The 13,433-nt window shown below is 42.2% G+C and overlaps 1 protein-coding gene across 1 annotated transcript in view; it reads left to right on the plus strand.

Moving 5' to 3' along the window:
* The window catches only part of TMEM164 (transmembrane protein 164), a 200,047-nt gene that overhangs the window by 11,055 nt on the left and 175,559 nt on the right, over positions 1-13,433 (plus strand). Inside the window, exon 2 of the mRNA XM_038588068.1 lies at positions 12,348-12,482. The gene's annotated coding sequence lies outside the window, so the exon portion shown is untranslated. The remainder of the gene's footprint in view (positions 1-12,347; positions 12,483-13,433) is intronic.

Below are 13,433 nucleotides of genomic sequence, written 5' to 3' on the forward strand. Positions count from 1 at the left end.
ATGTGGGACTCCATCCCGGGACACCAGGATCACACCCTGGGCTGAAGGCAGGCGCCAAACTGCTGAGCCACCCAGGGATCCCCTCTAGCATATATCTTAATGAGTTTCCAGAAGCAGAAAATGAAGGAAGTGATGAGGAAGCGCCCCCCTTTATAGGAAGAAACATTAAGATTTTCTAGAAATATGATAGCAGCAGTACTCTGATTAAAGGTACACACTATGTACTGAGAATTTAGTGAAGAAGAAGGAAGAGGAAGAAGAGAAGGAGGAGAGGAGGAGGAGAAGTAGGAGGAGGAGGAAAAGAAGAGGGAGGAGGAGAAATAGAAGGAGAAGGAGGAGGAGGAGGAGGAGGAGGAGAAGGAGGAGGAGGAGGAGGAGGAGGAGGAGGAGGAGGAGGAGAACAAGAAAAGGAAAAATGGCACTCTCTTTCTGGCACTCTCAGGAAAAATGGCCTAAATGTGTGACTATGCAACCTGTTGTTAGGACCTTGGAAGGATTAAAAGAGTCTGAGTATTCTTCTCTAAAACCAAGGGCCCACTAAAGCAATTAAGTATGTTCTTCACAGGTCCTCTAATTGAACAGTAGCGCTCTAGGAAACTTGGGGACATTGTCTCTCAGCTGGCTTGGCAGAGTCCCAAGGTAGAGAAGGGATAATTTTAGAGATTTTTAATTATGTTTTTATCTAATGAAGTAAACCCTGAAGAGATTCACAAAAGCCCCACAAAGCTTTTGAAAAAACTGTCAGCAGAAACACTGTTAGCTTTGACCAAAAGTGAAAGAGAGGTGGTGCTAAGGAAGGAGACAGCTCAGAATTCTACCGGCAGCAAGGAGACTGACAAGATTGCTCATCTGTGAGCAAGCACCACCTTTAATGAAAACAGAAGGAAGGGTGCCTGGGTGGCTCAATGGTTGAGCCTCTGCCTTTGGCTTGGGGCGTGATCCCAGGGTCCTGGGATCGAGTCCTGCATCAGTCTCCCCATGGGGAGCCTGCTTCTCCCTCTGCCTATGTCTCTGCCTCTCTCTGGTTGTGTCTCTCATGATACATAAATAAAATCTTAAAAAAAAGAAAACAGAAGGAAGACTCAAAGGGTGGAGCTGAGAGGCCAGAAGGTGCAGTCAAGTGCCACACAGAATTAGTCCTAGGCCTCCAAACTTAATGATTGCTAACATTTTCCTGGTAGATTTCAGAATTGCTATGGACCGGGGGCCCCATTTCCTCCCATTTTGAAGAGGGACATCAATAGCAGTTATTCTATGCCTCATCCACCAGTGTCTGCTGGGTATTTTTGTGGGAGTGAGGGAATGGATAACTCACCTCTTTGGTTTTACAGATCTTCAAATCGAGAGGCGTTGGTAGTCATATACAAGGAAGTTTATTATATACAAGTTATATACGAGAAAGTTATATACAAGTTATTTGAGGAACCTCAAGCACCCTGGCTCTCATTTAGATAAAAAGATTCTGGGCTTTGAGCTGATGGTGTAATGACATGAGATTTTAAGAAATCTGTGCAGTGGGTGAATATAGTTGACCTGTGGAAAAGACATGAATCATTGGGGGTAGAGGGCAGACTGTGCTACATAGCTTCTGACAATGATTCCCACTTCCTGGTATTCACATCCTTGTGTAAGTACTTCCCTTTCAGTTGGGGCTGGACCTAGTGACTTGCTTCTAACAAAAGGGATTTTAGAAAAAACAAAGGGATGCCATTTCTACTTTTAGTTTATAAATTATTGTAACATCCACCTCACGTGTACTCTTTGTCTCTTTTACTGGCTTGTTCTGATGAAATTGGATGACAGGCTGTGACCTTCCACATGGAGAAGTTTATGTGGCAAGAAATGGAGGGTGGCCTCTGGCCAACAGCTAGCAAGGAACTGAGGCCCTCAGTCCAACAGCCTATAAGGAACTCAATTCTGACAACAACCAGTGAGTGAACTTGGAAATGAATCCTGCCCTGGTTGAACCTTGGACATGACCAAGACCCAAGCCAACAACTTGTTTGCAGTCTTATGCAAGACCCTGAGCTGAGTGACTCAGGTAAATTATACCCAGATTTCAGATCCATAGAAACTGAGATAATACATATGTGTTGTTTCAAGCATCTACATTTTGGAGTGATTTATTATGCAACACTAGACACTAACACAATGACTAAATTTTCAAGTTCACTTTTTTTCTTCTTCAATGTCTAATCTGATGTTAACCCCACTCTGTGTACTTTTTCCCAGTTCCTCATTTATTTCCTTCTATCTATCAGTACGGACTTGCAGTTTCCTATTTAACTCAATGTGTTACAATCATTGTTTATTTTAACGCACTGAATGTTGCACTTTGGCCAATATATAAGATCCCTGGCTTATATTTCTTTTGACATGTCTCTGTTATTTTTGAGTACTTCGTTGCTTTTTAATAGTACAATATTTTCCAGGCTCATCTTGTACTTTTCTTGCCACAAATTTGGCATCAGCTCTTTCTTTCTTTCTTTCTTTCTTTCTTTCTTTCTTTCTTTCTTTCTTTCTTTCTTTCTTTCTTTCTTTCTTCTTTTTCTTTTTTGTAGATATTTATTTGTTTGAGAGAGAGAGAGAGAGTCTAATGTGTGACATAGCCTGTTTCAGAGATGGAGAGAGTGTCTTAAGCAGATTGCATGCTGAGTGTGGAGCTTGATATGGGGTTCGATCTCATGACTCTGAGATCACAACTTGAGCCCAAACCAAGAGCCAAATGCTTAACTGACTGAGCCACTCAGGCACCCATCTATGTTTATTTCTATACCTAGCTAAGTATATATCTATACCACCTCTGGTAGGCTGAATAATGACCCCAGATCCTGTGAATATATTCCTTTACATTGTAAAAGGAAATTTGCAGATGGAATTAAGTTAAAGATCTTGAAATGAAGGTATTTCCAAGATTATCTGGGTAGGCCCATGTAACTGTAAGTGTTGTTACAAGAGGGAGGCAGAGGAGATTTGACTACAGAAAAAGGAGATGTGATGATGGAGACAGAGGTTGGGATGATGCACTTTGAAGATGGAGGAAAGACACCATGAATGAAGGGATGTAGGTGGCTTCTAGATGCTGGAAAAAGCAAGGAAACAAGTTTATAGAAGCTTCCAGAAGGAACACAGTCCTGCTGACACCTTGATTTTAGACTCTTGACCTCTGGAACTGTAAAAGAATAGATCATTTAAGGCACTAAGTTTGTGGTAATTTGCTACAGCATGAAGCTCATACAGTACAAGTTCGTATCAATACCTCTAAGTCCAACCCAGTACTGCAAGGTTCATTTTAGTTTTACTCTTTATTTTTTTGTAACTCCCTTCTCAGACAGTGAGAAACCTGACCCCCTTCATCGTTAATCTTCCTGTATGTAACCAAACTCCCATCTCTGTCATCACCATTTCTGCCTACAGATTCCCTTCTCACTCCAAACAATGATGTGTATGAATCTCACAGATATTACATTGAGCAAAAGAAGTCAGATACAAAAGAATATAACGCTTGATTCCTTTTAAATGGAGCTGGAGAGTAGGACATAACAATTAATGGAGACACCAATCAGAATAATATTACTTCTGGGGTGGGGTGTAGGCTAGAAATGGGCATGAGGAATTATGAAAGTGTTCCATGTTTTAATCCAGGTAGGGATTACACAAGTATATATACATATATATGTATATGCATATGTAGCTATATATATATAGTCATCAAGCTGTTCACTTATGATTAGGACATTGGATTTGCTTTAATGTATACATCAGACATCTTAAAATGTTTTTATTTTTAATTTTTAAAATTTTGAGAAAGAGAGAGCAAGTGGGGGGGAGGGGCAGAGAGTGAGGAAGAGAGAAAGACACTCTTCAAGCAGACTCCCCACTGAGCATGGAGCCCAATGTGAGGCTTGATCCCAGGACAGTGAGATCATGACTAGAGCTGAAACCAAGAGTCAGACGCTTAACTGTCTGAGCCACCCAGGTGACCCTCAAAACATTTTTTTAAAAAGGCAACCACCATTTTTCCTTTTGGAAAGATTTTCAGATTACAGGAGGTGGTTGCATTTTATTCCAGAGTATTTATGAAGATTTTGCAATATTCAAATCTCCAATAATTTTTTTTCAAATCTCTAATAATTTAAGAATAATTCTGGGAAAGTCTAGTAGTGATCTCTGTTCACCGGTTAGGGTCACAGTCATGTGACCCTAGTCAAATTCCCTCTACCCATCCTCTTTAAAATTATGTCTTCCTTGACAATTTTTATTTGGGGGTTGCATCACATCAAATTTTGCCCCGAAGGTGAGGCTTTCTTAATACTTTCATATTTTGCCATCTCAAATTGGCAAAATTCAATTTTTTAAATGAGCAAAAGATCTGAATAAACATTTCTCCAAAGAAAATATGCAAATGGTTAATAAGCACATGAAAAGATGCTCAACGTTACTAATCATTAGAGAAATGCAAATCAAGATGATAATGAGATAACACTTCACATCTATTAGGATGGCTATAATCAAAAAGGCAGATAATAGCAAGTGTCAATGAGGATCAGGAGAAATTGGAACCTTTGTACATTGCTGATTGGGAATGTGCATCCACTTTGGAAAACAATTTGGCAGGTTCTCAAGAAGTTAAATACAGAGTTACCATATGATCCAACAGGTCCAGGCCCAGGTATATACCCAAGAGAATTGAAAGTACATGTTCACACAAAAAACTGTACCTCAATGTTTGTAGCAGCATTATTTAAAAGAGCCAAAAATTGGAAATAAGCCAGATGTCCACCAATTTATGAATGGATAGACAAATGTAACCATACAATAGAATGCTATTTGGTCATAAGAAGGAAAGAAGTACTGACACATACTACAATGTGGGTGAACCTTGAAAAATGTTATGTTGAGTGAAAGAAGACAGATGTAAAATAACCACATGTCGCATGGTTACATTCTTGAGAAATGTCCAGAATAGCCTCATCCACCGCTACTCTTCTTTATTTTCTTTTTGCCAAGAAAAATATACATGTTTGAGATTTTCAATCAGCGAATACGGACATACATCTTTTCCAAAGGTGACACAGCAATCCTTCATACAGCGGTATGGTAATTTCAATGATCAATTATCTGCTAAAGAGCACTTTGTGGTTTGGATTTGTATTTCCCTGATGGCAAGTGATGCGGAGCATTTTCTCATGTGCCTGTTGGCCATGTCTATGTCTTCCTCTGTGAGATTTCTGTTCATGTCTTTTGCCCAGATTTACCCAGAAAGCCATGCTTTCTGATTGGATTGTTTGTTTCTTTGCTGTTGTGTTTAATAAGTTCTTTATAGATCTTGGATACCAGCCCTTTATCTGAGAGGTCATTTGCAAATATCTTCTCCCATTCTGTAGGTTGTCTTTTAGTTTTGTTGACTGTATCTTTTGCTGTGCAAAAGCTTCTTATCTTGATGAAGTCCCAATACTTCATTTTTGCTTTTGTTTCTCTTGCCTTCATGGATGTATCTTGCAAGAAGTTACTGTGGCCAAGTTCAAAAAGGGTGTTGCCTGTGTTCTCCTCTAGGATTTTGATGGAATCTTGTCTCACATTTAGATCTTTCATCCATTTTGAGTTTATCTTTGTGTATGGTGAAAGAGAGTGGTCTAGTTTAATTCTTCTGCATGTGGATGTCCAATTTTCCCAGCACCATTTATTGAAGAGACTGTCTTTTTTCCAGTGGATAGTCTTTCCTCCTTTATCGAATATTAATTGACCATAAAGTTGAGGGTCCACTTCTGGATTCTCTCTTCTGTTCCATTGATCAATGTGTCTGTTTTTGTGCCAGTACCACACTGTCTTGATGACCACAGCTTTGTAGTACAACCTGAAATCTGGCATTGTGATGCCCCCAGCTATGGTTTTCTTTTTTAATATTCCCCTGGCTATTTTCTGATTTCACACAAATCTTAAGATGATTTGTTCCAACTCTCTGCAGAAAGTCCATGTTATTTTGATAGGGATTGCATTAAACGTGTAAATTGTCCTGGGTAACATTGACATTTTCACAATATTAATTCTTCCAATCCACGAGCATGGAATATTTTTCCATCTCTTTGTGTCTTCCTCCATTTCTTTCAGAAGTGTTCTGTAGTTTTTAGGGTATAGATCCTTTACCTCTTTGGTGAGGTTTATTCCTAGGTATCTTATGCTTTTGGGTGCAATTGTAAATGGGATTGACTCCTTAATTTCTCTTTCTTCACAATAAGATACCACCTCACACCAGTGAGAATGGGGAAAATTAACAAGGCAGGAAACCACAAATGTTGGAGAGGATGTGGAGAAAGGGGAACCCTCTTGCACTGTTGGTGGGAATGTGAACTGGTGCAGCCACTCTGGAAAACTGTGTGGAGGTTCCTCAAATAGTTAAAAATAGATCTGCCCTACGACCCAGCAATTGTACTGCTAGGGATTTACCCCAAAGATACAGATGCAGTGAAACGCCAGGACACCTGCCCCCCGATGTTTATAGCAGCAATGTCCACAATAGCCAAACTGTGGAAGGAGCCTCGGTGTCCATCAAAAGATGAATGGATAAAGAAGATGTGGTTTATGTATACAATGGAATATTACTCAGCCATTAGACATGACAAATACCCACCATTTGCTTTGACGTGGATGGAACTGGAGGGTATTATGCTGAGTGAAGTAAGTCAATCGGAGAAGGACAAACATTATATGGTCTCATCCTTTTGGGGAATATAAAAAATAGTGAAAGGGAATAAAGGGGAAAGGAGAAAAAATGAGTGGGAAATATCAGAAAGGGAGACAGAACATGAGAGACTCCTAACTCTGGGAAACAAACAAGGGGTGGTAGAAAGGGAGGTGGGCGGGGGGTGGAGGTGACTGGGTGATGGGCACTGAGGGGGGCACTTGATAGGATGAGCACTGGGTGTTATTCTATATGTTGGCAAATTGAACACCAATAAAAAATAAATTAAAAAAAAGAACACTTTGTTTCTCTTTGTGAACAAGGATATACTTCTGCATACTACTACAAATGCAAAGAAGTTATTCAGTTGTCTGGACACACAGAGCCGAACATGAAATGTTTCCTTCTCCATTGAATGTTTTAAATTAGCTCAAAGCTCCTTCCCTTCTCATAAACAATGTCATGTGGACAGCATCCCTGATTTTCTACTAATTTCATGTGATGTGTTCAATCCCATCTTGTCTGACTTGAAACCTTCACTCTTATTTCTGATTTGGGCTGTTTTCCATTGTCCCTCAGCTCAGGCATGACCTGTGGTCAGAGGCACCTGAGCTCTGTCTGTTCTTTCATTCCTCTCCCCTAATGCTTCTTTAAGAAAATAAAAAAAGATTTTATTTATTTATTAGAGGAAGAGCACACCCGAAATGAGGTGGGGAGGGGCAGAGGCAGAGGGAGAAGCAGGCTCCCTACTGAGCAGGGAGCCCAACTTGGGGCTCAATCCCAAACCCAAAGATCATGACATGAGCTGAAGATAGATGCTTAACTGACTGAGCCACCCAGGTGTCTCCCATATAATTCTTTGATTATTCCAGAATGGGGGCAGCACGATATTGTGATCATAAGAAAGGGGTATGCTTATTCAGTGTAACTGGGGCAGACTGGGTCTCTTTTGTTCTCTGTGTGATAGGCATCTGTGTGCCTCTCAGGGGCTCCTAGGTGTGTCACCACTCACAGGTATGATATTTCCCAGCTGGCTTCATTCAGTTCCTACTCTGGCTCTTGACCCTGATGGGTTTTATTTTCCCCCAATTGTTATCATTATTTGGGGTTTTGGTCTCGAAGAATAGAATGGAAAAATATTACAGTGAAGGCAGTATGTTAAGTATTATTTCATGTCAGTTACATACATGTTTTACCTGTGTGGGTTGCAATGTACAAGGTACTTGTGATTGAAGAAGCTGGGAAGCCACTCCTCTGAAAAGTTAATGTTGAGCTCAGGAGGCCTGGGTTGTGTTCTTAGCCTTGCTATGTATGAGCTTGCTGGTGACCTAAAACAACTCTCTACTCTTCATGCTCCTTTGCTAGCAAATGAGGGCATTGAACTTGCATGTCTCTTCCGACTCTTCCTCTTTGAAACAAATATGCACACCGATGGAGTGCAAACAATGTGCTAGGCAGCGACAAATACGCACACCGATGGGGTGCAAACAACGTGCTAGGCACTGCTCTAGGCACTTATGTGCATGGAATGATTCCTCTCGCCATTTTTCCGTGGTGTAGGTGATTTGTATTATCATCCCTAGCTACAGATGTGAAAACTGAGGCCCAGAGAAGTTAAGAGGCAGAGCTGGAATATAGCCCCATGCCTCTTTGGCTCAAGAAGCCATGCTCATAACCAGTACTAGGGCTGGTCTATAGCTCTGACTCAGTGGGGCTAGGCTGCCTTTCTGGCTCATTTTGAGGGAAAGATGTCAGACTCTTGGCTCAGGGACTTTCCAGGAATCTGGGGTTTTAGTCACCCTTCAGTTGAGTGAAGTAAGTCAATCGGAAGGTCACTTGGAGTGCACAGACTGGTGTGACATTCACGGCATTAGGTTCTGGCTCTCTCAGGGTTCCCCCCACATTTCCTGTTATCTCATCAAGGGCATAGTTTTATAAACACCAGATTCCCTTTGTCAATCTCTTCCATCAGTTCACTCTCAACATAATTCTCTGCTGCCTCTTCCTTTCCAATATTAGTTTAATATTCTTCATATCCAAGTGCTTTCTAGCCTGACAGATAAGAGAGAAATCAAGGTGTGTGTGTGTGTGTGTGTGTGTGTGTGTGTGTGTGCGCGCGCATTATCTCTGGCCAATAGTCAATATTAAATTTCCTCTTTTTGGATCATGTCATTCAAAACAAAGCCCAACCCACTTTTTGCTGCCTCATGAGTTCCAAGAATTTCTGACAGGGGCACGTGGAATCTGCTGGGTTCCCTGTTCCCAAAGCCCTCCTGTCTCCACAGTGCCCCCTTGGAGCCACCTAACCCCCAATCTAGTAGTCCAATGATGAGCTCTGCCCCATCTCTGGGCTCAACCTTGCCCTCTAGGAATTTGAGGGCCTCTAATTCAATGCTCAGGTCCAAGGCAAGTCCTGCCATGACCCAAACTTCATCCTGAGTCCAAACACCTTATCTCTGTCTGTGTTCTGATTCTGGCCTTTTGTTCTTGAACCTGTTGGGGCCATGATAATTCTCCATAACTGGGAATCTGTTCTGTTTTTCCCATTTGTCTCCCTTCCTCTCTCCAGGAATTTGGAATTCTCCGATGGCCATGGCCTTGCAAACTTGTGAGTTCCCTGATGCTGCCTGTATCTCTGAACACCAGCTGCCTTCTAGTGTTCCTAGTGCTATATTTAACTCATCTGTCAGGAAATTTTGTATTCTGGTTCTCTGAAACTTCACCTGTTGTAATTAGCCCTTCTGCCTAGGCTGTGTTATATGAAAGGACAGGGGCCAAATAGATGTTCCTATTTCCTTGGCAGTGCGGTTGATAATAAGACATTGTTCGAAGTGTAGTTCCTGGACCAGCAGCACCAGTAGCAGCACCTGGGAGCTTTATAGAAATGCAGAAAATTGGGCCCCACCCCCAACCTACAGGATGGGAATCGGCATTTTCAAAAGATCTGCTCTGAGGGTATCAGCTGATCCACTATCAATGAATCAAGTCAATGAAACAGCATTTAAGCATCTTCTGCTCATAGGATCACTGACTCCACTGAAGTTTCAGCTCTGTGAAGGGCAAGAAATTCACATGTCTTATTTGCTGCTGTATTTTCAGTGCCTAGAATGGTGCTTGGCAGATGATAAGGGCTCAACCATATTTGTTGAGGAAATGAGCAAATGAAAGGATGAAGGGAGGAATTTTACCAAGTAGGTGGTTTTGGAAAAGTTGCTTAGATTCTCTGAGCCTCATCATTTTCTTCATCTGTAAAATAAAGCTTCATCTCTCTACTTCCAGGTATGAGGATTAGGCTAAAAAACAGGTGCAGAGTTACTGAGGGCTTGTTCTATATGATGCCATCTGTTTGGACAAGTCTTATTCGATCCATCTATCCATTCATTCATTTGTTTAGCAAGAATTAATTGAATAATTATGTGCCTGGCACTATTCTAAGTGCTGGTGAATAGAGCAGTGAATAAAACGAAGTCCCTGCTCCTGAAAAGTTTCCATTGGGAAGAGACAAACATTAATCAACTAAAATTATAATATGGCAGATGGCAATATTTCTCAAGGGAAACAGTAAACTGAGAAAGGACTCTCTGTGGAGATGGTATTTGAGTAGAGACCTGTGGAAAGCAAAGAGATGATCTATGTAGATGCCCAGGGAAAGAGTTTTCCAGGCAGAGGTAGAGCCAGGGCAATGGTCCAAAAGTGGGAACATGCGTGGCATGTTTAGGGAACATCACGGAGACTAGTATGACAGGAGCAGAATGGGAAAATAGCAAGAAATAAAGGGTGGGCCTAAATCATGTTGGGTTTTGCAGGTCATTATATGGACTTTGGCTTTTACCCAGAGTGAAACTGGGAGCCGTGGGAGAATAGTCAGGGAGAAATGACATGATCTAAAGTAAATTTTAAGTAAGTTTCTCCAGCTACTTGGTTGAGTGAGAATAGATTTTAAGAGATTAAGGGCAGAAGCATGCCTAGGTGACTCAGTTGGTTAAGCTTCTGACTCTTGGTTTCGCCTCAGGTCATGACCTCATAGCTGTGGGATAGAGCCCTGTGTCAGGCTCTGTGCTCAGTACAGAGTCTGCTTCAGATTCTTTCTCTCTCTCCCTCTGCCTCTCCTCTCTCTCTCTCTCTCTCTCTCTCTCTCCTTAAAAAAAGAGAGAGAGATTAAGGGCAGATGATGGTGGCCAGGATCAGGGTGGTAGTGATTGACGGGGGGGGGGGGGGGAATACCTGGTCACATTCTGACATTATTTTAAGGAAAAGTTTGATATGCTTTGCAGGTGTCTTGGGGACCAGGTGTAGGAGAAAAAGGAGTCAAGGTTGACTCCAAGGTGTTTTGACTTCGACAATTGGAAGGATGGAGCTGCCATCAACTCCAGGAAGGAACGAAGGAGAACCCAGTTTGTGGAAGGGAAATCAGGAAATCTCAACGTGTCACATTAAATTTGACTATTAGATTTCCAAGAGCGAATGTTGAATATAGAGTTGGAGAGATGCGTATGGAGTTGAGAGAAGTTTGGACCTCAGATGCAAATTTGGAAATCTTCAATGTAACCAAGGTAGTTAAAGGCACAGAGCCAGATGTGACCACCTAGGGGAGATTATCAAGCAAATAAATAGTCCAAGGTCTGAATTCTGGGGCAATGCAATGGTAGAGGTTGGGAATGAGAGGAGAAACCAAGAAAGGGGACTGAGTAGTAGCAGCCAGGGGGTTGGCTAGTGACAGAATGTTGTCCTGGAAGCCACAGGGAGAAAGTATTTCAAGGAGGAGGTTTCTGTTTGGAATGTTGATGAAATGTGAAGCAGGATGAGGACTGAGAATGGACCATTTGATTTGACACCATGGAGGTTCATTTGTGACCTTGGGAAGAGCTACTTCGATGAAGTGAAAGAGATTAAAAGCTTGATTGGAATAAATAATAGTGAAAGGGAAAATAAGGGAAGGGAGAAGAAATGTGTGGGAAATATCAGAAAGGGAGACAGAACGTAAAGACTGCTAACTCTGGGAAACGAACTAGGGGTGGTAGAAGGGGAGGAGGGCGGGGGGTGGGAGTGAATGGGTGACGGGCACTGGGTATTATTCTGTATGTTAGTAAATTGAACACCAATAAAAAAAAAAAAGCTTGATTGGAGATGATTTGAAGGAGAAGTGGAGAAAAATGAGAAATAGCGAATACAGACAGCTCTTTCAAGGAATTTTGCTGTAACGGGAAGAAGAGAAATGGGACAGAAGCAACGGGGTGGGGGCAGAGATGTGAGGTCAATGAAGGACTTTATTTTTGAAATGGTAGATACTGCAGCATGTAAATAGGAAGAGATTATTAATGCAAAAGAGAGGTGAGAATTACTGGAGTCATGTTCTTAAGCAGGTGGGAGGAGGTGAGATTAAGGGCATAAATGGAGTTAGTGAGTGGAGGAGCCAGGAGTTTTTTTCAAAGATTTTATTTATTTATTTATTCATGAGAGACACACAGAGAGAGGCAGACACAGGCAGAGGGAGAAGCAGGCTTCCTGTGGGGAGCCAGATGTGGGACTCGATCCTGCAACTCCAGGATCACGATCTGAGCCAAAGGCAGACACTCAACCACTGAGCCACCCAGATGCCCCAGGAGCCAGGATTTGAACCAACTCTCCCTTCCTTCAAAGACTTTTGCTCTCTCCATTGCTACAGGGATACCCGAAGAATACTGATGAGGCATCACCCAGAAGTTGGCTCTACTCTTTTCATGGCCTACTCCAGCACCTGTACTTGGGATTCAGGCTACCATTTCTACTTGCCTTTCATTAAGGGAAGAATTAAATCAAGGTAACACAATTTCAGCTTATCTTCTGATTCCTTAAAAGCCCTTCTTTCCCCCTTCTGATTTCATTTGTCATTACAGGGTTAAAAAAATGGACTCTGTAAGAAAGGCCAGTGACTGCTTGGTCTCCTTTGTAATCTCGGCATAATGGGCAGAGAGTACCAGTTGTCTCCCTCCTGTTTCTCCTCTCTTATCCTCTACAGAGCTCTAATGTTGTTCTTGCTGCTTATTATAACAATCCAAGAAGCCATAGTCCTTCTTGCAGGTGCTTTTTTTTTTCACCTGCCCAGAGGAATAGACAAGAATCTTGGCAGATGGGAGGAAGAAGGAGGGTGGAAAGCAGGGAAATGTCAGAGCCACCCTGTTGTGACTGTGTTTCTCTGGAGGGTTGGAGAATCACCCAGTAAGTCCCCTTAGCAAAGGGCCACTTTTCCCCACCTTCCCTCCACTGGCCACCAGGCAGCCAAAGACAGATGTGATTACCCTGTGGGCCATTTGGGGGGCTGGGATGGCCCATCCCAGAGATGTGAGCCCACCCAGAGTAGGAGGGGCCTACGAAGAGAGATTGACGAAAAATGCTGGCCAGGTTTTCTGGTCAGGTGGCACTATTTGAACATTTCAGGTAGTTTTTGAAAATAAATATAATTTTCTGGACCAAGGGAAAAGGAGAAGTGGAAGGAGACAGGGTAAGGAAGAGAAAAGATAAAAGCAGGAAGGAAGAAGTGACAGACATTTGGAGGGATGTCAGAAAGAACAGGAAGTAAAAACCCCCAGCTAGTTATGAGGCCCCTTTAGCCCTCAGTGCTAGCTAGAGCAAAATACCTATTTTTGCCCTACCCCTGCCCCCCCACCAGCTGGCATCCATGCACACTTCCGTGTGAAACTTAGGACTTCGAGCATTTACATCAGAACAAGAAGCAAACCCAGAAGCCATTTTTCTGCTCTAAATCCAAGAT

The sequence above is a fragment of the Canis lupus genome, chromosome X (genome assembly GCF_011100685.1).
Source record: "Canis lupus familiaris isolate Mischka breed German Shepherd chromosome X, alternate assembly UU_Cfam_GSD_1.0, whole genome shotgun sequence".
In the NCBI taxonomy this organism is placed as follows: domain Eukaryota; kingdom Metazoa; phylum Chordata; class Mammalia; order Carnivora; family Canidae; genus Canis; species Canis lupus.